Raw genomic sequence first — 26,474 nt, forward strand, 5'->3', positions numbered from 1 at the left:
GGTGCACGAAAGTCCTTGTTTTCTGTGGAACAATGTCATTATGAGTTTATAGCTTACATATTTTCAATTTTAAACCAGAGATCATTTATTTTGAATAAAACAGAATACTCTGATTACTCAGATGTAATTATTTCTGGGTTAAGTGTTTAGCTCATGCAGTCCCGATCAAAAGTTTAAGACCACATGCCTTTAAAAGGCCAAATCTGTGTAAAAATGTGGATTCATTGTCATTTTCTGTCAGGTAGTCACACTGTCATGACATTCTGATGGCAAAGCAAAAAAAACGTTCCCTTTTTGAACGTGGTCAGGGTGTTGAACTGCATAAGCAGGGTCTCTCGCAACGCGCCATCGCTGCTGAGGTGGGATGCAGTAAGACATCCATCCATCCATCTTCATCCGCTTTATCCGAGGCCGGGTCGCAGGGGCAGCAGCCTAAGCAGAGAAGCCCAGACCTCCCTCTCCCTCCTCCAGCTTATCTGGGGGAACACCAAGGCGTTCCCAGGCCAGCCGAGAGATATAATCTCTCCAACATGTCCTGGGTTTGCCCCGGGGCCTCCTCCCGGTGGGACATGCCCGGAACACCTCACCCAGGAGGCATCCTTGTCAGATGCCCGAACCACCTCAGCTGGCTCCTTTCGATGTGGAGCAGCAGCGGCTCTACTCTGAGCCCCTCCCGGATGGCCGAACTTCTCACCCTATCTCTAAGGGAGAGGCCAGCCACCCTTCGGAGGTAGCTCATTTCTGCCGCTTGTATCCGCGGTCTCGTTCTTTCGGTCACTACCCACAGCTCGTGGCCAGAGGTGAGGGTAGGGACGTAGATCGACCGGTAAATTGAGAGCTTCACTTTTACACTCAGTAAGACAGTCATTTGGAATTTCTTAAATGATCCTGAAGGTCAAAAGTCAAGTGGAAGACCCAAAAAAATTTCACCAGCACTGAGCCGGAGGATCCCATTGGCTGTCTGTCAAGACACTGGACGACCCTTGACCCAAATTATGATCGGGATCATGCTCTTTGTTAATTTTTTGACTATTTTTGTACAGGTAAATTTGTCCCTAAGGTGAGATTAGCAGTTCTACTGTGATATTCTGAGGTGTGTGGGGGAGGGGAGAACCCTGTTCCTTAAAAATTAATTGAAGGCGTTGTTGTTTTGACAGTTTTAAGTTGCAGACAGTGTTGACAACAGTGCACTGCTGCACAAGGAAACCACTTTTGAGAGGAGGGCAGCTGAATTTCAGTCATTCATGTTTTTTTTTGCTTACTACAGGAGCAATCACTTGACTTTTTGATTCCACGTTTCACCATATGCCAACAGTACCTAGTTTGTAAGGACAACTGCAGCACGCAGTGAGAGTAAAAAGTGAAAGCATGGCTTAGAGCTGAAAATTGCTCATTAAGAAAAAAAAATCTGTGTTCACCTGATTGTGTCAGCTGTGGTTTTGTGGAATTAGGTGCTCACCATTTCTTCTAATTGCTTTAAATCATTTGTCTGTGGAAGCTTTATGTGGAGGCTTTATGTCCTCCAGTCTCAATATGACCCAAGATAGACTCCAACCTGCCAAACCTGACAGACACTCAGTTAAGTGCATTGGTCTAGTGCAGGGGTGGGCAATCTCAGTCCACGAGGGCCGGTGTCCCTGCAGGTTTTAGATCTCACCTTGGGTCAACACATCTGAATCACATGATTAGTTCGTTACCAGGCTTCTGGAGAACTTCAGGACATGTTGAGGAGCTAATTTAGCCATTTAAATCTGCTGTGTTGGTTCGAGGACACATCTAAAACCTGCAGGGACACCGGCCCTCGTGGACTGAGATTGCCCACCCCTGGTCTAGTGAGTAGTAGCACAGTTAACTTTGAACCTTTGTTAGCGTTTGTCGTTTCTGTATCACTGCATTACACTTGCTTAGGTTCAACCCAGTCTAGCTTCACACACCTGACTTTGAAACTGTACAGTTGTTATTGTTATACAACATTAAATAATTAACTTTGTTAATAATTAATTACAAAATTAAATTACATTAATTACAAAAATAAACAATCAAATATCAAGTCATTTCATATTTTTTTATTTTAGAAATTATGTATTTCTTCACTTAGTTCCAATTTAAATCCATTAATGACACTTAAATAATTATTTAATGTATTTATTTAATTCATTTTGGCACTTGTTATCCTCCATACTTCTTACCCAGAACCGTAATACAGCGAGAGAGCAGCAGCATACCTTTAGGGTTAATTCTAAGTTTTTAAGCTTATGAAGGTTCACCTGTTACCCAAAGTTACATCACCGTGGTAACTAATACTGGAGACCTCACATGCTCTGGAGTAGGTTATGTTAGAAGTAAGAGAAACGTGCAACACCACCCACTACTGACTGAAGAGTTCTATGATGTCACCATTTCTGGAAGATTGCCCACACCTCAGATCACATCTTGTTTTTAAAGAGCGTGTAAAACCTGCTGTCTTTCTGTCATGGTCGCTCAGTCCTCCTGTGCTGGCTCACCATTTTCTCTCTCTCTTTCTCCTCTCCTCTTTGTTTGGGAGTTAAATTTGTGCTTGTTTTTCAGAGCTGGGACACATCTTCGGTTCCTGCCCTTTGGCTCCATGCACCTGGAAGTAATGAGCTCACCTGCTCCTCATCACTCATTTCATGTGTGGTGGTTTACCTTCAGTCTTTGCAGGATAGTTGAACTAACAAGAGTTAGTGAAGCTGGCTCCCTTGCTTGTTGTTTTTGCTATGTTTTTTCTCTGTGAAAGTTATTTACCTTGTTGTCTTCTGTCTGGAGACCGGAGAGCTGGGACTTGTGCTTGGTGACAGATATTCTGAGGAGAGAAGGAACTGTGGATTTGTCTGTTTGTCTGGAACCTCGGACTTCACTAACACAGACCTTTTGTCTGAACTATTGCCATCCTTGTGTGCTTGTGAATAAACTTTTAGTATAGAGTTCTGCATTTGAGTCCAATCCACTTAAGTGGTTATGACAGCGCCATGCGGTGCCTTTACAGAAAGACAAGTAGAGATGATGCCCCCACCCCACCTCCACCCCAACAAAAACCATCTTCCTCCACGATTTACCAGTTTAACAAGATAAAAAAAAAGGATCAGCTGTCTGCGCTTTACATGGACATCCTCACATTTCTACAGTCCTTTCTTTGGCGGAAGAATTGTAAAATATTATTACTGCTAGTTAAAAATCTACTATATTACCAAAATTATGTTTTATTAGCTGTAAATGACAAGCGGTGGGACATTTTAAAACCATTCCTTTATGTAGATTATGAAGAAATGAGAAACCACAATAAAAACACCTTTAAATTGAAATGCAAAATGCATTATGAAAAGTAAAAATGCAGAGAAATGTTCCCCATCAGTGTTAGATTAGAGGTTGAGCTCATTTATATTCTGTTGAATGTCCAGCATCATATTCTTTGTAGTGGCTGTCCGACAGATCTGTGAAAAAACAGATGTTCATTAGCTCACAGGCCTACATCTAGAATTTCTTAAAGTCTTTTTAAATATATTAATAATGATGAAAACCAGCTGAATTAAAAGACTTGAGCAGTGGAGAATGAATTCAACCTGGGTGTCTATTGTCTTGTGTAGTCTGGGAGATGAGTGGATGATGGGGTGGGTGCAGTTTTCTCTGCGGTGGGGTCGGGTGGGCTGCCCTGGACTCTGTGGGGCTGGGCAGTGCTGCTGCTGTGGTCCCCGGTCCGGATGGGCCTGGGGCACCTTGCCCCGGTGGGTTCCAGGGTGTGGGGGTGCCTACTGGGGTCAGTGGGGGAGCTGGCCCCAGCCACCTGCACATGCAGGGCTTGGGGTGCAGGTGTGTCACCAGGGTGCAGGGGAGGCACTCCCCCTCTGTCCCCTTCTGGCCGCCTGTGCCTTAATTTTATTCCGCAACCTAGACTTCCACATTACTCATACTCTCATAACACATACATATAGGGCCTTGAAGATGGGCACGTTATACGGCGTCCAGAGGATGGTCTGTGTATTCAAACCCACCTCTGGCGCTGGTGCCCAACCCTCAATTTTAAATGCATATAGACACTGAGGGTTTTCGGGAGGAGCTGTGCTGCTCTCTGGCAGGAAGCACCATGCCCTCCTGTGTTTTAAATGAACTTTAGTACAACACGCAGCAACACTACATATGAGCGGGCAGAGGGAGGTTTGGGGTCTTCACTCACCCCCGTTCTCTGTTAACCGTCGGGGTTGGGGGCCTGGGAGGAGGTGTTGGCTGTCAGATTGGGGTCTGAGATGCGGGGCCTCCCTGCTACTGCAGATAAGGTGGTGGTCTGCTTGCCTCCACCCCAGGGAAAAGGGTTACACGTCCTGGGTCTAGGTATGGTTTGCCCCTTTGTGAATGTGTGTACAGTGTCTATTTGTGTCTGTCTCCACGTCGGGTGAGTGCCGAGTATTTGCTTATGTGTATATGGGGGTTGGAATACATGTTTGTGTCTGTGTGCACCTGTTCGTCTGTGTCTATATGTCAGGTTGGGTCTTAGACTCCACCTCTCTGGGAACATCTCAGGCTCTCCGTGGTATGGAGGCCTATCTCCCCTCACCTCACTCCCTGCTGGTGGCTGATGCCCTCAGACGTGGGTGCGTTGGTGGTTCTTGGCGTCTGGGGCTGGGAGCTCATGTATGTACCGGCTCACTCCTGGTGGCCAAGCGCCTCAGGCCTCTGGCTTCTGAGCTTGGGGCTCAGTCCTCTCTGGCACAGCTGGCTACTGGCAGAGCCCGCGGGAACGTCACTGCAACCCCCTCTGGCCTCTGCTCTGTGGCTGCTGGGTGACCCCTTGTCTGGGGCTCTCCTCAGCTCTTCCCAGGAGGGTGGCACGGTTGCCCCTTTGGTGGTCCTCCTTGGGTCCTCGTACTCTGGGCCCTCTGGATGTCTGGAGCCTGGATCTCCTCCATACCTGCTTCATGCCCTGGGGGATGGGGCTATGGCTCCCCACACTCCCTAGCAGATAGTTGCATGGAGAAACCTTTTGAATACAAGCGTGCTGATCCACACAGGTGTGCACACAGGTGTACACACGGGTGTTCACAGACACAAACGACACCTTTCTTGTCTGCTACCTCAAAGCACATTGTGCGCTGCCGATCTTGCGTACTGCACAATAACATTTAATATTTAGCATCTACTGTTAGCTAGTTTATTGCGATGGTGTTGGATTTATTATGCTGCTCTTTTTTTGTTTGTTTTCTCTTCTGTTTTTTTTTTCTTCTCTCGACAGGTGATCCAGGTGTTTTTTTTTCTTTTTTGTTTGTTTGTTTGTTTGCTTTTCTTTTTTCTCTCTCCCCTCTATTTTGTCTTTCTCTCCCTCTCTTTCTTTCATTCTTTCTTTCTCCCTGTCCTATCCCCCAGTAATGTCTGTCCCGTCTGTAACAACTGAAAATAAAATAAAACAAATAAGGTCAATCAAATGGACCAATATGGCAAGGCCATGATGATCCACTTGGTAAAGTAAATCCGCTAGGCATCTTTTTTGGCCTTCAGACAACAATTCTGATGGCTAAAGATCCAAACGGGACAGGCTTATAAAAAAAAAAAAAACTTGAGCAGTGTGATATGGTTAACTGTCAATATCTACAGACATAATGAAAATATGAATGAAAAATGAAGGTGGAGTGTTGGCAAAACAGCTGGTTAGATGTATTATATTTAGACATTCTCATAGATGCTGATCTGAACATGCTGCTGAGGCTGCACCTGCTCAGCTCGCCAGATTTATTAGACCAGACATGGTCAGAGCTGCTGCGCCCTCTCCATCATGGTTGCAGCTTTCTATGCTGATGTACTAAAGAAGTTATTAACGTTTCCAAACTCCATCTTCTCTACGTCACATACGTTGGCCAGTGTGGTTATCAAGAAGCTAAATCAGTGAAGCTCGTTTACTTGATAATGTTGGCTGTGATATTTACAAAGGATACAACATTAAATCCTTGCACTTGTTGATCTTGCATGAAATTTGCAAGTCAACCTACGTAATCAGTTTGAATTCATTTTTAAAAAAGTTGCCTTTAACCTGGTCTCAGTCTGTATAACAGTCTAAATAAACCCATCTTTTGCACGTCCATTCAACCACTCTGCTGTTTGGGCTGCGGTGACTGTGTTCCTCCATAGTGTATATAACATGTGTTTAACCTCTTAGCATTTTATAATAGCCAAGATCTCTTTATTTTTTACAAACAAGCCACTTCACTGTGAGTAGTCAACGTTTGTGATTGCTCACATGCTGCAAGCATAACCCTGTGTTGACTTTAACTCCATAGTATTATTTTATTTTAATGTTTTAGTGTCAAATGTTACTCATTTAGACAGTACAAGGGGAAGACAGACATTTTTTGATAGAGAAATGTGTCTGCTGTGGGATAATAGAATAATAATAATAATGTAATTTATAAATAAACACATGATCTGCTTGGAGGAACTAAAAATATGAAATAAACAGCGCTTAATAAAGTTTAATCAAATTCTTGAAAAATGAGTCGATGGAGAACTTGGTGATGATGTGCTGGATCAAACAAATATATTTCAAGGTCTGCAAAGAATTTATCATATGTGGCAAATACACCACCTTGATAAAAATCCATTAAAGCTGAAACAAAGTTCTGATTTTCACATCTCGAAAAAGATCCTTACAACATCTTACAACAAGTATCATCTGCCAATAAAGACCCAGATACATCATCTCCAATCTACCACAAATGCTGTGGTGGGAAGCATGTTGTAGTGAGTGGCAACACTACACAACATGCTACATGAAATGACAAGACACTGGTGGGTAGCAGGTTTTTTTTAAAAACACACTTACAGTAATATGTCAGAGTTCCAGAAAGCTGTGTGCTGCTTTAATGTCTGAACACCGTGAAGATGAGCTGGCACAACGACTGAGCGTGAGCATACAGAACAAGGATGAAAGCATATGTAATTGTGCTATCTGTGGTTTCCCCCACTCTGCACAGAAAACCTCCACAATACCTCACTCATGTTTTTGGGTGGAGATGAAACAACATCCAGCCTGCATAATAGAGTCCAAATGACATCCTGTCCAAGAAGTCGTCCCATCATACCTGAGAGGAATCACCCCCACTGGCTGATGAACAAAGACAAACTCAGTTAACACATCAACCCACAAACAGTGACCGGCACTCTGTGATAAACAGTAATATCCAGTTCCTTTGAACAGAGTCCAGAGAGATTCTGAATCCCTGGAGTGACAGTGCCCTTGCACAACAGCTGAGGATACAATTAGCTTCCACCTTGTTTGTAGAGGACACGGAGATCTGGTGAAATATTAGATCTTTCTTATCAACCCACTGACCCATTCTACAGAAACCTTAATGGTTCCCTTTGCCTAAGCTGAATGTGGTGGAAGAACATGTAGTAAATCCTGATCTTTCACGTTCTGCTTCCAAATTGTCAGAACTCAGGATACAGAAAGCTGTAAAGTTCTAGATTATTTGTGAATCTGCAAGAAAACCCAAAAGCAAAAGAGTATGATAGACACAAAAATGTTGCATACCCTGTCCCAGTAACCAAGGAAATACCAGATAGTGTCTTTGATGCTTCTCCATTGACCTTACTGGATTGAAATAATGTGTAGTGGCAGGCACTGACCTCAGGAGATCACACAAAACTGCAAAGTGTGAAATTCTCCAGTCCCCACCAACCTGGACAGCTGTTTTGGGATTTGGTTTGCTTGTATCATCAGTTTAAACTTCCACTTTAGCAGTGTGTAGAGAATTCAATTCAATTCAATTCAATTTTATTTATATAGCGCCAAATCACAACAAATGTCGCCTCAAGGCGCTTCATAGATACAGAGAAAAGCCCAACAATCATATGACCCCCTATGAGCAAGCACTTTGGCGACAGTGGGAAGGAAAAACTCCCTTTTAACAGGAAGAAACCTCCGGCAGAACCAGGCTCAGGGAGGGGCGGCCATCTGCTGCGACTGGTTGGGGTGAGAGAAGGAAGACAGGATAAAAGACATGCTGTGGAAGAGAGACAGAGATTAATAACAGATATGATTCAATACAGAGAGGTCTATTAACACATAGTGAGTGAGAAAGGTGACTGGAAAGGAAAAACTCAATGCATCATGGGAATCCCCCGGCAGCCTACATCTATTGCAGCATAACTAAGGGAGGATTCAGGGTCACCTGGTCCAGCCCTAACTATATGCTTTAGCAAAAAGGAAAGTTTTAAGCCTAATCTTAAAAGTAGAGATAGTGTCTGTCTCCCGAATCCAAACTGGAAGCTGGTTCCACAGAAGAGGGGCCTGAAAACTGAAGGCTCTCCCTCCCATTCTACTTTTAAATACTCTAGGAACAACAAGTAGGCCTGCAGAGTGGGAGCGAAGTGCTCTAATAGGGTGATATGGTACTACAAGGTCATTAAGATAAGATGGGGCCTGATTATTTAAGACCTTGTATGTGAGGAGCAGGATTTTGAATTCAATTCTGGATTTAACAGGAAGCCAATGAAGGGAAGCCAGCTAATGAATTGCAGTAGTCCAGCCTGGAAGTAATAAATGCATGAACTAGTTTTTCAGCATCACTCTGAGACAGGATATTTCTAATTTTAGAGATGTTGCGCAAATGGAAGAACGCAGTCTTACATATTTGTTTAATATGTGCGTTGAAGGACATATCCTGGTCAAAAATGACTCCAAGGTTCCTCACAGTGTTACTGGAGGCCAAGGTAATGCCATCCAGAGTAAGAATCTGGTTAGATACCATATTTCTAAGCTTTTCAGCGCCGAGTACAATGACCTCAGTTTTATCTGAGTTAAGAAGCAGAAAGTTAGTGGCCATCCAAGTCTTTATGTCTTTAAGACATTCCTGCAGTTTAACTAATTGGTTTGTGTTATCTGGCTTTATGGACAGATAGAGCTGGGTGTCATCTGCATAGCAGTGAAAATGTATGCTATGTCTTCTAATGATGCTGCCTAGGGGAAGCATGTATAATGTAAACAGAATTGGTCCTAGCACTGAACTCTGTGGAACTCCATAATTAACCTCAGTGTGTGAAGAGGACTCTCCATTTACATGCACAAATTGGAGTCTATTAGATAGATATGATACAAACCACTGCAGTGCAATACCTGTAATACCTACAGCATGTTCTAATCGCTCTAACAGGATATTATGGTCAACAGTATCGAATGCTGCACTAAGGTCAAGAAGGACAAGCACAGAGATGAGTCCACTGTCAGAGGCCATAAGAAGATCATTTGTAACCTTCACTAAAGCTGTTTCTGTGCTGTGATGAACTCTGAAACCTGACTGAAACTCTTCAAATAAACCATTCCTCTGCAGATGATCTGTTAGCTGTTTGACAACTACTCTTTCAACAGAATCCATCCATTCAACCCTTTTCAGGGTTGCAGGGGGCACTGGTGTCTATCCCAGCTGTCACAGGGCAAGAGGCAGGGTACACCCTGGACAGGACAACCATTCACGCTCACATTCACACCTATGGGTAATTTAGATTAATCAGTTAACCTATCCCCACCAACTGCATGTCTCTGGACGGTGGGAGGAAGCCGGAGTACCCGGAGGGAACCCACGCAAACACGGGGAGAACATGCAAACTCCACACAGAAAGACCCCGGCCTGATGGTGGAATTGAACTCAGGACCTTCGTGATGTGCGGCAACAGTGCTAACCACAGTGCCACCGTGCTGCCCCAGTGTGTAGAGAAATATACAAAACTGAAATGTGTCATTTAGTGTGTACAAACCTGAAAACAAGAAACCAGTTTGAAATATTTCTAGCAAGGCGTGGTTCTTCATGAAGCTGCTGCAGAAGGATAGTCTGTGCTTCTTTTATTATTCCAAGACAACCAACATTTGACCCAACGTGACTGTTTCCTCTGGATGTGTTTTGGTCTGCTCTTTGTCATGATGATCCTACAGTACTGCAGTATTGTTGAAGTACGAGCTCTGGTGAGGCCAGTCCATGACTGATAGTGTCCCATTGTGTGTTTTTCCATGCAGGCATACGTTTACTGCAATGGCAGGGAGAAAATAAGTGAAAAACAGCCAATGTCCAAAGAATATCCTTTAAAAAAAGTGAAGTTCCTTGGAAGCAAAATATCAAGATATAAGTGGTGAGGTCAGAGGGTAGCATCAAGTCCACAGTGATTTATGTCACTGATCAAAAAAGTGAGGAAAAAAAGGTGCCAGATATTCCAGGCTGAAAGAAAACTATAAAAACAATAGATTTGAAAACAATACCAAAACCCATAAAACAATTCAGGGACCTTTTTAAAACGGACTGACTCTGTATTGATTTCTTAAAGGCTTTTGTTTATGGCGTCTTTAAATTAGTGTGTGGACACAGCATTAAAATGTCAGTTTTAACTGAGTATTAGTAAATAGCTTTCATGTATGGTAATTTTTGTTCATCCATGAGATGGAATATTAGAAAATTCAAGCTTTACTGAATTGCAGCATAATAAAAAGTAACATTTATTCAGAGCTTCTGGGCATTTATTAAAGGTGAGGTTGACGCTGCTTTTCGATTTCAAAAGCTTGCTGAAATGATTTTCCTGTTTTTACCCCTTTTGTTAAAAACAAAAGCATTTTTTATTGATCAAAATGAAGAAAGAACACGAAATAAATGTGAAATGTATTGCAGTCTTGCAGCTACAGATTCAGAAATAAAGGCGATCGGGGCAGAAAGGTGGAATGACACAGAGAATAAGCAGGATATCTGAGTATATTAAAGAATATGAACTTATTAGAAAGTGAACTTTGGATATAACGAGTGTAGGCCCACATTTCACTGTTGTGAGTTTATGTTTATGTCTTTGGGAGAAAGAATTCCTCTTCATGGATATTGATTGTTCTGTCCTAGACAGTAAAAATGAATTAGAAAATGGATTCGTGAATCAAATATAATTCACTATGAATGATGCCATTAAAACTGCTGACACATTCCAAGAAAAGCAGCAACTTCAATCTATGAAATGCATTTTTTTTTAATGCAGCTCAAAGTCACTTTGTGAGCCATAACACAGATACCTATAATTTATCTGTAAATGGAAGATTGTGTTGCCAGCCAGCTAGTTTTCCACATACAGTATGACAAAGTGACACTGTTGGTGAAACTGAACAGTTTCCTTTTTTCTGGTGTGGCATTAATCACAGTTCCTCCTGAATAATGCATGAGAGAAAGCAGGTGTGGTAAAAAAAAAAAAAGGATCAAATATATAATACAATCCAAACAACATAGATACCTAAAGAAGGCAGAGTATCCTAATACTCAGCCTTACAGAAGACTAGAAGAAATGTTTTTTGTGAAAAGTTTGCAAATGCTTCCTTGTTGCCTTGATTGCTTGATTCCAACACTGATCACTCACAAAAGGTGGTTGTGTTGTCTTCAATACAAATACAGTCTGACTAAAACCACAAGCAGTTTTTTTTGTCATGTTTTCATTAAGCATACTGATTAATCAGTCACCGTCTGCATAGGAGAAAAAAGTACAGGAACACTTATGTTTATAACTCGTACAGCTTCTCTTTGGCAAAATCCTCCATCGCACTTTTTCTGTAACTGCCTATGAGGTTTGATTTTCAGAGACGGATTAGCGCAGAGTTTAACTTACTCCTTCTAACCAGGGCTGAATGATTGCTAAATATGTTCCTGCAGCTATATAGCATTTTAACGCTCATTTTGAGGCAAATGATTTTTTGTAGAAGCCTCTTTACTGCTTTCCCGGTTGGGGCTTTAATGGAGATACATTCCTGGATAGCTGTGATGGGAAAGATGAGCAAACGCTTCTAAGAAAGAACGTCAGCTAAATGCAAAATGATCAAAAACCTTCACAGTGCTGGGAAAATTCTCGATTTTAAAGTTTCTTTGCTTATTTATTTATTTATTTATTTTAAAGAAAATGCAGTTTTTAAATGATGATTTCATTTCCAATAAATCTACCTGGCTCTGTGTGAAAAAGTCATTATCTCCTAAACCTGAAAACCCCTTTTTTTGTGCCATCCTTGGAAGGAGGAACTGTAATCAGTGTAATCAATTCCCATCTCTGTGTAGGAACTTTAGGCCACTCTTCTCTACAGCATTGTTTTAATTTAGCCACACTGGAGGGTTTTCAAGCAGGTCATGGCAAACATGTTAATTAAATTTAAGTCCAGACTTTGACTAGGCCACTCAAAAAACCTTCATGTTGGATTTTTTTTGGTCATTCATTTCCTAATTTTGGTAAGGTTCACCACTGTTCCAAGTTTTCTCTGTTTAGGGATAATGGTGCTCACCGTGGTTTGATGGAGTCACAAAGCTTGCAACCCTTTCCAGGCTGATGGATGTTGATGACTTTGTTTCTGAGTTGCTCTGGAGTTTCTTAAGATTGTAGCATGATGTGCTTCACTTTGTCAGACAGGTTGTATTAAAGCGCTTTCTCGATCCAGCAGGTCTGGCAGTGGCTAGTGAAACTGAACTCAGCTTTCCATAAAATGTAGTTCATCACAATTAATTCAGGATTTAAGAGTTGAAGGGTTTCAGTTTCCACATAGAGCTAAATGGATTTGGAGTTTTTTTCCATTAACAAATTTGTTTGATGATCTGAAACATTGAAGTGTGACAAATGTGCAAAAAAAAAAAAAAAAGGGACGAGAGCATAGGCTGAAATTTAAATGAGAAAAGCAATGAACCCCCAATTTTTCCTGATAGCCATATCTGCCCCTAGCATGTCAGAAGGTTATGTTTATGTTAGTCATGAAGTCTGTAATAGTTTAATCTGGATTGCAGTTTGTTAGCTTCACCAACAACTCAAATTCACTTCCCGACATAACCAGTCAATCTCAAGTGTGATCTTGTTTATTTTGTTCATGCCTTTCTATCAGGGTGAAATACAGAGACTCTGCAGGGTTGTTTGAGGACAGACCAAAAGTCTTTGCCTGGTCTTGGTAAAAATTTGAGTCAGGTAGGTTAATCTTTTCTTCAAGTTCTTGAAGTTCCTCACAACTCAGCAGGGTTATCTTTTATTAAGACCCCACTTACTGTAATCTGTTTATCTGCCCACAGGGGAAGGGATTTAAGTTCGAGGCCAGGTGTGACAAAGTCATAATTCTGGGACAAAGGTTTAAGACAATAACCTCGAACTACTGTGCCCAACCTTTTGAGTTTGTGGTATTTTGAAAATACTATTATTATGGACTGAGATTTTTTTAAGGTATGTGACAATATTCTTATTATTTAAGAGAAATGTTTATTTTTGTATTTTAATTATAATTCTAATTTTAAAATGTGGGTTAAGCAAGTGAAGAGATTTTTATTTAAGTATCTTCCTGACTGTGACAATGCATTTTCTTCCCCTTATCCTTTTCAGGGTCACGGGGCACCTATCCCAGATACCATAGGGAGAGAGGTGGGATACAACCTGGACAGGTCGTCAGTCTGATGCAGGGCTAACAAAGAGAGACAGACAACCATTTACAGTCACATTCACCCCTGAGGGCAATTTAGGGTCACAAATTAACTTTACCCCACTTTTATACCCCACTTTAAAAAACATTCAGTACTTTTAAGTGCTTTCTATATATATGATATAATACATAGAAAGGGGTTCACTTGCACCAAGGGGTACAGGGCAACTGGGGGTTTAGCCCATTTTTCCTTCTGGGACAAATCCAAAAAGGGGCAAAGTATCTAAGATGCAGTTTTTGCAGTGTTTGGGACATACAGCTTTAACACATCTATCAAGTGTTCTTTTCCTTTGTCCTGAGTTCTCGGTCAAATCTCACCTTGACCTCATTACAGGCTCCCGAACCGACTGTGTAATATTAAATTAAGTAGTAAAAGTTGGGGAAGTATGCATGGTCTGGTGCTAATGCTTTTGGCATTAGCATTTGGTGGAAATGTGTGCAACTGGTTCCACAGTGGGCACTGGTGCACAGGAAAGCATAAAGGACTGAACATTGATTGTAAATCATCGCAGAACTGCAGTGAAAGCGTGACTGAAGCTAATCTTTCTGCTCAATTAATTTTAAACACAGAAAAGTGAAGCTGTTCAAGCAAACAGCACAAACATTTTGCCCACACATAGTCAAAGTAGTCATAATGTTGCCACACACACAGATACCCACACACAAAGTTTTCTTTGTAAATTTTTCTACTGATTTGTTTTTTTTTTTCAGTAATCATGACAGTCAGGAACAAATTGGCTCCAAAGCTGACTTGCAGTAACAGTAAATATCTTAAAGCATTCACTAACAACAGATATTGCTTCTTCCAGTACCACCGTAGTAAACACAGTGTCAGTGACACAAATGTAGGTTTCAAATTATCGTGTAGAATAGTTTGGGGGTTCTGGAAAGGTCTACAGATTGGTGCATAAATAAAGTTTGGGCTTGCAAACACAACTCAATGCAACTGTGTATGATTCTTAAATGTATATTTTGCTTTTGTACTTTGCAGCATGACAGAAATGGGATGCAGACTCCTGCTGTGATCACATTTTATCTTGGAAAGTCTGCAAGTTCTTCTGCAGACAGTAAAGAATGGTGATGTCGGTCTATACAGTAATGAATAGCTAGTCACTTCCATGGAAGAAAGTTAAGGGCTAACCCCGGGCTTTTCTGGGTATGTGAGCGCATATTTGCATAATAATCAGTTCTAACGTATAGCTGAGATCAGAGTGACTCGTCACTGTCTTCAGGCAGGAGGCACAATATACACCAGGGCCTCTTCTGATATAGTTGTAACAACGGATGTGATTCACAATATCACTGTTTTTCAGCTTGTGATTAAGCCTCCCACCATTACCCAGCAGGTATGTCAGCGGATGTGTCACCCACCTGCTGGCTTTGGCCCACAGGCTAAAAAGGCTGAATTGTTCCCCAGGTGAAAACACATCTGAGGCAGACATACAGAATATTTCACCCCCATTCACCCGTGGATTTGTGCTGTGAAAGACTAATGCCCACAGTAATAAGCCTGCTCCCTGCTACAACGCAGGGTTGGCTTCTTTGTGTGTTTGAGCTCAGTCCCTTAGCTGCCATTAGGGCCCTGTCCAGCCTCATAGCAGCAAGTGTGAAAGGCGCAGAGAGACGAGCTGGACGCGCAGACTCTATTGGCTTCATTACTCCCTTTTTGCATGGGTGGACATCTTCCCATTTATTGTGAGTTTGCTGCCAATAAATTCTTCCTGTACATTCAACATTTTAATAAGGGCTCCTTCAATTATAACGATGGAAAATGAGCAGTTGGAAAGCAAGCCTGTGCCTCTTGTTTGTGCAGAGCGGATCTTATTGGAATGATGACAGAAAGAAATTGGTAAGAACTCAGTTTTGCTGGGGAAATGTCAGCTTTGCGCTATGATAGTGACTTCATAAACAAACTGTCACATTTTTGGTTCTTCGGTTCATAAAGGCTTTGGGACAAAATAAAGGTTTGATAGTTAATGGTGATGACAAATGACTAATTTAGGTTACTTTTTATAACACATAAATATTAGAGATGATGCTACGGTGATTAAAGGAATTTAAGCAGTTGCCCAGTCAAGTTTATTCTGCAGTGTCTCGGCTTCGCTCACCATACAAAATTGTAAAAAGCTAAAGACAAGAGACAGCAACAGCTGAACCACATTGAAATAGCCCCGAACAATGGCTATTAGTGTAATCACAAAGAGCGACTGATAAATGACCTATTACCTAGTACTATTTTGCACTTCCTGAATTATTTGTAAGGTACAGTGGGAACTCTTAGTACATTACGTCTAGGAGGCAAATATTTAAATCGAGAATAGAAGTGAGTAATTCATAAGCAAATGTAATTATTCCTCAGTCGTAGCTGCCAGGGTGAATACAGATGACTTCACATGTAGAACCAAAGATGGGCCAACAATTTACTTAAGACTCAGACTGACTCATGTGATTTAATGTGTAGGGAAATGAAGCCCAATTAAATAAAAAAAAATACATTACAAAATAGATTTACACTGACAATTGAAACAGTTATAAGAAATAGGAATCAGACCTTACAATTATGGACCAGACTATACTTTGGAAATTGCCTTTGTTAGATAATGATAGCTTACATATCTAATGATGTGTTTACTTCACAGCACTAAAGTTTCTAACATTAGTCACATTGGTGAGAGAAATGTAGGAGAGTGATAATTTGTTTGGAAGTTAGCTTAGAGCAGAAAAACAATTTGCTTTTTCATTTATTGAAAATTCAGGCAGCTCCTACAGGTGCCAGAACCAGAAGCTGCTGACGCTGGTAACTAAAGTAGCTGTGGGCATCAAATGAACCACACCAGCTATCAGTCACACACATCTCACAATGAACTTGTGTCACAAATGGAGCTTGAGTCATATGTACAGGAATAGAGACAATGGTTTTGTGTAGATGAAAGAGTGAAGTCTCTTGTTGTCATCTTCATAAAATATACCAGGAGTTAAATTGGGATTTGGCAAGTTGGGGAAAAGAATTACTCTTTTTCTTTTTTTTTTTGTGTAAGGCTTTGATCAGCTGACCTGTGCCATTTTGCCAGTTGATTTCACCAAGATAGAAGCAGATGTTACAGCAGCTGCATGGCTCATTTTCCATTGCTAGAGATAAAGCTGCTATAAAAGATCAAATTCAGTACATGTATCAAGTCAGCATTGTCGCCTTAAATAAAAATTCATGTTTTTTTCTCCTGATGTAGCTTTAATAACAGAAGACGATCCTAAACTAGCCAGTTTAGCTAGAATGAGTATACTTCAGTTTTTTTTTACAAGATGTTTCACAAAATCACGATTCAGCAAAACATCATGTGCAGACTAAATATCTGATTACAAGCTCCAAAATGAATAAGGAGATTACATGTAAAATTTTAAAGTCCAGGTTATCAAATGTCACCTTTCAAAGGTATCTTGTATCGTCCTCTCCCTTTCCTTTTGTTTTTCTCCATCTCTTAGTGTGGCACATTAACATCATAACAAAATGCACGGAATCAGTTTGAATCTGGTGATATTTCATTTTGAAAAGGTGGATTTTATTTGTTAATTCTTGGTCCCTTCTGTAGCTGGCTACATGCAGCAACCTTAACTTTATGATCTGGATCTGGATGAATGCAATGAAGAGATAAAAAGGAAAAAGGATGTGTTGAAGGTGTAAATGCGCAGTGGGATGTAAATTATCTTCTTATTACTAAAAAAGTCATTCCATACAGTCACTGGAAGCAACACCGGGCTGCAGCACATGAAAAATGAACTCATTCAGTAGTAATATGCACTAATCTAAGATTTTATTACTCAATAACTCAATAACTTTAACACCTGAATCTAACTCTGTTCATTACTTTGTGAGTAAAAGCTGACATAATATAAACTTTTTTAAAGCATTATAAATAATAGAAATAATAAAACAAATTTAAGAATTAAAAAAACTTTAGCCGAGCCATAAGTTTTCATATTGAGAACTGCTTGTGATGTCACCTGAAATTAGTATTTTCTTTTACCTTGGACTACTTTTAGAGGTAGGAAACTTTCACAACAGGAGAAGAAGAATGATTAATTAGATCTGGACAGGAGTGCATAAAGTGGCTTTAAAATGATTAATTCTGCAGTAGATTTTTTAAAAATATATGCATTTTCTCAGTATTATGCAGTTTTAATAGTTTTAAGAAACATCAGCATGTAAGAGTTGACCGTGTAATTCCTGACTGAAAAACTGAAAACCATTTCCTCTGAAAACAAAAGAAAACAAATCATCAGCAGAAAAAGTAACAAATCACGGGAAATTCACTGCTCCACCTTTTCAGCTACTGAGGATCAGCGCCTTCATCGGTTGCTCTTTCCTGAGAAAAACATACATTTCACATTGGCAGCATATTAAGGCAGTTGATATAACCAGTCTAACAGTGCAGGCTGAGTATAGGCCAAGCACCGTTTTCACACTCAAGAGATTGAATTCCTGCTGTGAATAATATGTATCATAGGGGATCGTGTTTGTCAGTATCATAAAAGTAAGCTCTTGGTGCAAGTAAACAAGCACAGGGACCAGTTACTGATCTTTGTCATGCTCTCTGTCTCTGTTCCTCTTATGACAGAATAGGAAATTCCAAATGGAAGTGCCAATCACCATCGCTGAGCCGCAACTGTGTTTTAATATTCAGGTAGCTTCTTGTGAAAAGCTAGTAGAGTCAAATGTCAGTATTTCACAGCACAGCCACAATGCCACCTGTGATAAGCATCTAAATCAAAGAACACAAACTAAAATGAAAAAGGATGTTTGTTATGTATGATTTCCACGGGCAGCTTATACCGGAACCCGGAGGAGAAGAGCTTGTGGCTGGAGAGACACAATAACCAGCGGCAGCAGGGAATCGGGTGAAACTTCAAAAAATGGTTGTTATCATATCAAATTAGTGTGACAGGAAATTCTGCCGCAGATGTTGTAGAGAAATACTGTCTGTTAGCCACTGTATCAAATTATAGTACAAGAGTATCTGTGAGCCTGTTTCAAACTGTAGTGATGCTGTATGAAGTGTAAATAAAATACAGTGCTTAGAATAAAAAACCTAAAAAAAAAAACTATGAAGAAAACATCAAACAATTAAAAGTTGTTTTTAAAATACGTTTTCTCTGTATTATGTATTTATTTTGTGTTTAATGCCAGGAACAAATGCCAAAAAGAAACAATGATCCAAATGATTGGAAGTGGTGAAACATACATTAAGTTTATTGGTAACAGGATCTGAAGTAAAAATAGAAATAAGTGGGGAAAGAGTGAGTGTGCAAACTGCAACAAAACAGAAGATTTCATCATATATGGTACATAGTATCATTTTTAAAAAAAGTAAATCTAAACAATCATTTGAAGCCACAAAGCTGAAAAAAAACCTTCCATAAACATCCGAGAACACTGTATGTGCTCAGCAAGACTGCTGCATCCTCAAAAAAGGTAAAACTTCTGCATGCAAAGAAAAATGCACATATAAGGTACAAAAGCTTTCTCCTGTCGTAAACTCATTTAAGATGGATGGAGGTCAAGTGGAAAACTCGTGTGGGCTGACAAATCAAAAATTTAAATCCTTTCTAGAAATCTTCACACACTGCATCCTCCTGGCTAAAGAGGAGGGGAACAGCCAGACTTGGTTATTTACAAGAAAACCACAAACCACATTCTGCATCTATTGCAAACCCAGGGCTCTGCACAAAAGTCCACAGTGGTTAAGTCCAGACCTGTCACCCTTTGATGGACAAAGGAAGATCGTAAAATGAAAAAAATATGACAAACAAGGCCCCAAACTTCTAGTAGCTCATTTGAACCATTAGGAAAACATTTCACTTTTAAAACTCTAGTGGCAGCCTCCTCAGTTCTCAAACACAGACTGTTGTTCGAAAAGGTGATGCAACAATGTGGTAAACACTCCCCGTGTCCCAACTTTTTGAAATGTGTTTCTGGCATCACAGTAAGCAGACATTTTTACAAAAAAACCACACAATACAGTGTCTCAGTTTCGATATTTTAAATGTTGTCTGTGTAGTTACTTCAAATATTCATAATATTCATAATATTTTTAAATATAGAATATAAATCATTACAGTAGGAAATCATTGTTTGTTTGTTTGTGTTAGTTTAGTTTAGTTTGCTTTGTTTTAAACTCAGATTCGGGATTTTTGGGAATAAACCTGCATCTGCCAAAGAACTGCATCCTTGAGCTCCCTCTTTTATTCTCAAGTTATTTATTTCAGTCATGTCTTATATTGAGTTACACAAACAAATAGAAAGTTCTTTTCTGTTACTTATAGACAGGAAACTGCTTAAGAGAGCTTTTGGAGCTCCATCAAATCTGGGAGAACAGGTGGCGAGAAGACGCCCTGGGGAAACTCCACTGGAGCAGACCTGGCCCGTAGGCAGCCTCAGGTACCACGGCTGTCTCGCCAAAATGACAGGAATGAAGCAATTTTACTTTCCCTGTGATCATTTCATATGTGGGTTAAGTCCAATTTTTCTTTTTCTTCAGATGTGTCCTTCAATTAAAACTCTAAAAAATAGATTATTAGAATTTTAGTATTGTCATTATCCATATATATCTATATCTATATAAATAAATAAATAAAGGAACAAATTTAATCAGTATAGCAGCATATAGCCAGTTAACCCTCTGGGATATTGATCTGGTCAGTTAAGTATCAGAGGGGGTTGTTAATCAGTTTCAGCTGCTTTCATGTTAATTAAATTAACCACAGGTACACAACAATGAGACAACACTCAAACAGGAATGGTTTTACAGCTGGAACCCACTGACAACCAGTTTTCACTCGTTTTGCATTTGGTCATGTATAGGAATTTCTTTTACTTATGTATTAATCACATTATTTTATTGTATAATGCCTTGGTGCCACTGGATTTTAACATGTCTTACACTCATACAGTAAGACAAATGGTGGGGGTCTAGTTAGAAAGTTGGGGGAAGCAGACAACTCCACAGGAAGAATCTTTTGTCTCTTTGAGGACTCTGGGAGGTAGCAAGGGAGTGTGAACGTTAAGGTGTGAAACAGCTGTGTACTGCCTTTTTTTCCTGGAGAAGGTATTTAACTTAGAGCCATGTTAGACTCAGGGAGACTCTGCTGACCGTCTGCCCCGCGGTCATGTAGGCTCTCCACAAGCTTGGTTGTCTGTTCTTTGTGTGTTTTGATTAAAGAATGTTAGCTACCGCTCACCGCTCGTCTGCAGGCTTTATTTAATGGAAAACTTCCACAACAGTCAGGGTCAGTGATAACACCGGTAGCAGGAGGTGATACCCGGACCCCACAGAGGTTGTACAGCTAGTCTTCTAGTGGGCCCTGTGCTCACTGCACCATGGAGCCCAGATGGCAATTTACCAGAATTGGCAGGTCCAGTGGAAAAGTGTGCTTTTCATAGATGCAATCAGGTTCATCTTGAGCCTTGCGAAATACATGAGAGGGTGTGGGAAAGAAGCTTATGCTACTTGTAACATCATTCATTATGTGTTGGACACTTAGGCACGAACATCATGCCCAAACTGATCCCACAAATGTTCACCGGGGGTTGAGGTCAGGACTGAAGGCCATTCCATCCTCTCCTGTCCTCCTCTCTAAATTTTGGAGATGATCTCCGATAGACCCTGCTCTGTGGGAGCGAGTGTTGTCATTTTGGAGGATAGAGTTCACTCCCAGACTGTGGGGATATGGGATTAGGTGCTAAGTGCTGATAGGGTGAGGAAATTATCTTTTTACAGTGTCATCTTGTATGGAACTTGGCCTTCAATTTGGACACGATACTAGGGCTCAGTCCAAATAATGCTGGGGTTCCAGCTTTAGGCACTTTGTTACTAGCAATCTCTACTAGGGATGGGTATTGTATAGGTTTTATCCAATACCAGTACCAAACCGGTACTTTTGAAACGGTGCCGGTGCTTAAACGGTGCTCGAACCGGTGCTCGAACCGGTGCTTAAAGAATGAAGAACACAAACTTTGTCCAAAAACCTCTCATGTTTAACTGTTTTTTGTAAAAAGACAACAATGTTAGCCTTTTCTGCAGCTATAGGGGATTTATGGTACCACTCTTGGCTGGAAGCAGTGCTTAATCAATGGGGAAAAAAACACAAACTTTGTCCAAAAACCTCTCATGTTTAGCTGTTTCGCACTTTTTCTTTGGTCATTTTAGCCTTTTTGGCCAGGGTGAAGGGAGCATCTGCCATCAAACAAGAAGACAGCCGCATGTAACTACGATGGTGTTTGCTAGTTCACCTTACGTGCATTAATTTAATAACGTGGTTAGCCTACTCAACGTAAATTACACACGAACAACATTAAGCTACTCACGCAGAGAAGAACGGCTGCTGCTGCTGTCATCACCCGTCATCATTTCTGCTACACTGGCAGGGCTAGGGGCCAGGACTCTCCTCTTCGGGTTTTTGGGGGATGTTGCTAACTCCGGGACCGATAACAGGCACCACACCCGTAGAGGTGTGGTGCTCGATGTGAGGTCTCGCAGCAAGCTATCAAATACGGTGCATTTCTCTGCTTTTAAAAAAAACGCTATGCGTCACCAGGTGTTTCATCAGATTCGAGGAGTTACCTCCTTTGCACAGACCTTAAAGCACTTGTTGCAGGCTGCTGAGTTTGCATCTTTTGCTGTGAAGTACAGCCAGACTTTTGACCGCTTCGCCTTGGGAACTTTTAATCTGTAGCTCTGCTCTAAAAGAACGTACGTACCTGGGCCCGCCTACTATCCTTGGAAAGGTAAAATGATTGGCTGGAATCCAAAGTGTATGACATCTCAAAATGTGCGCTGCTTTTCGGTCTGGTTACTACCGTTTATGTCAGAACCGGATACCGGTACTCATCCCTAACCTCTACTAAAACATATAATTTTCTTCCATTTCTTTATTCGATTCTACAAAAAAGGATAAAGATAACACATTTTGACAGACATAGAAGAGTACTTTTGCACCAACAAAGAGATTCCCAAAGAGCTATTAGCTGAAAGCTAATATAACTCAGCATGGTGTGCAGTGTGTCGTTAGAGAAAATTACTGGACAAGCGGCAAACAAAAGAAAAGAAGGACAGGCCTAAAAAACTATCCTCAGCAAATGAACAATCCACTGCAAGACTAAACCTATTCTGGCTAGTTTGGTGCGTCACATCTAATGTGTGTCAAAAAAAAATTGTTTTTTTTTTCACAAATGATTTTTTTTTTAGACACAAAAATCATTTGTGTCTAAAAATTACTTTTTATGCAAAGTAATGTTTAGGGTACAAACTGATTTATTTTATCATAGTATGAACAAATAAAAAGCGATGGCTTCTTCAATGTTACAGAGGAATATTTAATTCACTTTGGGTTACTGTGTAAAAGCTGGAATCAAAGTTACTTTAAAGTTTTGGTATTGTTACAGTCAAGTGCCATTTCTCAGAACATTTCTCTTTCAATATAATAATAAAAATATTCCAGTAAAGATGCTCTCTAATTTAACTTGTAAGAAAGTGTTAGTTTATCAGTAAAAGTTAATTATTTATTTGAATAACAGAGAAAATGCCACCTGCTTCTATAGCATTACTTAAGGCTGCACATACCAGTACTTACTCCCACTTCTTTTATGCATGGTTACATTTGAGTCAACGAACTTAAAAATTACAACTCCAGTACATCTTAGCTTTGTGAGGGCTCATGTTTCACTGACAGTTCCCTCAGCTACTTTACACCCAGATAAAGCCAAGAACAGGTTGTATTCCAGCACTTTTCACTGCTCTGACTGCAGCCTTGACAGTAATTGTGTAGTCTGTTGAAAAGGGTGTAAAACTGGGTCCCCACTTCGACATGGAAGTAATTTTATCCCTGCAAAGATAAAATGATAAAACTTCTGGGTAACTGCTATTTTTTGTCTTGAAACTGGCCAGTCTGGAAGAGAATAAATTATACCTCGTGTGCATCCTGCATCAGACCTCAAACTCCATTCAGCACTTAGAATATCAGAATATCTGCAGCTCCACCTCTCACTGATTTATGGCGTATCATGTACACACAGAAAACAAATGCTGCTTCTCTTGTAAACTAAATTTCATGTTTGGGTTTTGTAAAATACAGTGTTTATAGTTTTGTTGTAGTATTGCTACAAAACTGAAAGAAAATTACAATGTAGGTAGACTATTTCTCTGAACTGAATAGTAATTTTGTGTACCAGGAGTTCAATGGTCGCAATCAAAGACTGTTGCTCTCCCTTTACTGTAATCATATTTCTCTGGGAGCATTCAGTCTGTTGTGAACTGTTTCACAATGCCTTATTGCAGTTTCCAGTGACCCATTTTGGTGGTGTGCCACTTGCTTGAGTCCCACCAGCAGACTGAAGTTTTCCATCAAACATTAGGTGTCAGTATCTGGACTACGACCCCTCTTGGAAGTAGATAATGCTGTTCAGTGTTTAAAGTGTAGCTAGAGTTGAACATATTATATGATGGCCAAAATCATCCATCCATCCATCCATCCATCCATCCATCTTCATCCGCTTTATCCGGGGCCGGGTCGCGGGGGCAGCAGCCTAAGCAAAGAGGCCCAGACCTCCCTCTCCCCAGCCACCTCCTCCAGCTCATCCGGGGGAACACCAAGGCGTTCCCAGGCCAGCCGAGAGATATAATCTCTCCAGCGTGTCCTGGGTCTGCCCCGGGGCCTCCTCCCGGTGGGACATGCCTGGAACACCTCACCCAGGAGGCGCCCAGGGGGCATCCTTGTCAGATGCCCAAACCACCTCAGCTGGCTCCTTTCGATGTGGAGCAGCAGCGGCTCTACTCTGAGCCCCTCCCGGATAGCCGAACTTCTCACCCTATCTCTAAGGGAGATGCCAGCCACCCTTCGGAGGAAGCTCATTTCCGCCGCTTGTATCCGCGATCTCGTCCTTTCGGTCACTACCCACAGCTCGTGGCCATAGGTGAGGGTAGGGACGTAGATCGACCGGTAAATTGAGAGCTTCGCTTTTACACTCAGCTCCCTCTTCACCACGACGGACCGGTGCAGCGTCTGCATTACTGCAGCCGCAGCCCCAATCCGTCTGTCGATCTCCGGCTCCCTTCTCCCATCACTCGCGAACAAGACCCCGAGATACTTGAACTCCTCCACTTGGGGCAGGACCTCATCCCCGACCCGGAGTGGGCACTCCACCCTTTTCCGGCTGAGAACCATGGCCTCAGATTTGGAGGTGCTGATCCTCATTCCCGCTGCTTCACACTCGGCTGCGAACCGCTCCAGTGCGAGCTGGAGGCCCTCACCCGATGAAGCCAACAGAACCACATCATCCGCAAAGATCAGAGATGAGATCCTGAGGCCACCAAAGCGAAAGCCCTCCGCCACTTGGCTGCGCCTAGAAATCCTGTCCATAAAAATTATGAACAGAACCGGTGACAAAGGGCAGCCCTGGCGGAGCCCATCACCCACCGGGAACGAGTCCGACTTATTGCCGGCAATGCGAACCAAGCTCTTGCAACGGTTGTATAGGGATCGAATGGCCCGTAGCAATGGGCCAGACACCCCATACTCCCGCAACACCTCCCACAGGACACCCCGAGGGACACGGTCGAATGCCTTCTCCAAGTCCACAAAACACATGTAGACTGGTTGGGCAAACTCCCATGCACCCTCAAGTATCCTCGAGAGGATGAAGAGCTGGTCCAGTGTTCCGCGACCAGGACGAAAACCGCATTGTTCCTCCTGCATCAGAGGTTCGACTAGCGGACGAACTCTCCTTTCCAGCACCCTGGCATAGACTTTCCCGGGGAGGCTGAGGAGTGTGATCCCCCTGTAGTTGGAACACACCCTCCGGTCCCCCTTCTTAAAGATGGGGACCACCACCCCGGTCTGCCAATCCACGGGTACTGCCCCTGATCTCCACGCAACATTGCAGAGGCGTGTCAGCCAGGACAGCCCTACAACGTCCAGAGCCTTCAGGAACTCGGGGCGGACCTCATCAACACCAGGGGCTCTGCCACCAAGGAGTTGTTTAACTGCCTCAGTGACCTCGCCCCCAGAAATTGGCGGGTCATTCCCCTCATCCCCAGACTCTGCTTCCTCCTCGGAAGACGCGTCAGTGGGATTAAGGAGGTCCTCGAAGTATTCCTTCCACCGCCTGACAATTTTCTCAGTCGACGTCAGCAGCGCTCCGCCAGCACTATACACAGTGCAGGTAGAGCACCGCTTTCCCCTCCTGAGACGCCTGACGGTTTGCCAGAACCTCTTCGAGGCAGTCCGAAAGTCTTTTTCCATGGCCTCTCCGAACTCCTCCCACACCCGAGTTTTTGCTTCAGCCACTGCCCGAGCCGCATTCCGCTTGGCCTGTCGATACCTGTCGGCTGCCTCCGGAGTCCCACAGGCTAACCAAGCCCGATAGGACTCCTTCTTCAGCCTGGTGGCTCCCTTCACCTCTGGTGTCCACCATTTGGTTCGGGGATTACCACCACGGCAGGCACCAACCACCTTGCGGCCGCAGCTAAATGCAGCAGCTTCGGCAATGGAGGCGCTGAACATGGTCCATTCGGACTCGATGTCCCCCGCCTCCCTCGGAATGCTGTTGAAGCTCTGCCGGAGGTGTGAGTTGAAGATCTCGCGGACTGGGGCCTCTGCTAGTCGTTCCCAGCACACCCTCACTACGCGTTTAGGTGCACCAGGTCTGTCCAGCGTCCTCCCCCGCCACCTGATCCAACTCACCACCAGGTGGTGATCAGTTGACAGCTCAGCTCCTCTCTTTACCCGAGTGTCCAGAACATATGGTCGCAGGTCTGGTGATACGATTACAAAATCGATCATCGACCTACGGCCTAGAGCGTCCTGGTGCCACGTGCACTTATGGACACTCTTATGTTCGAACAAGGTGTTCGTTATGGCCAAACTGTGATTAGCACAGAAGTCCAATAACAAAGCACCGCTCGGGTTCAGATCAGGGAGGCCGTTCCTCCCAATCACGCCCCTCCAGGTCTCGCTGTCGTTACCC

This window comes from Neolamprologus brichardi, chromosome 20, assembly GCF_056152115.1.
Source record: "Neolamprologus brichardi isolate AB-2024 chromosome 20, ASM5615211v1, whole genome shotgun sequence".
NCBI lineage: Eukaryota > Metazoa > Chordata > Actinopteri > Cichliformes > Cichlidae > Neolamprologus > Neolamprologus brichardi.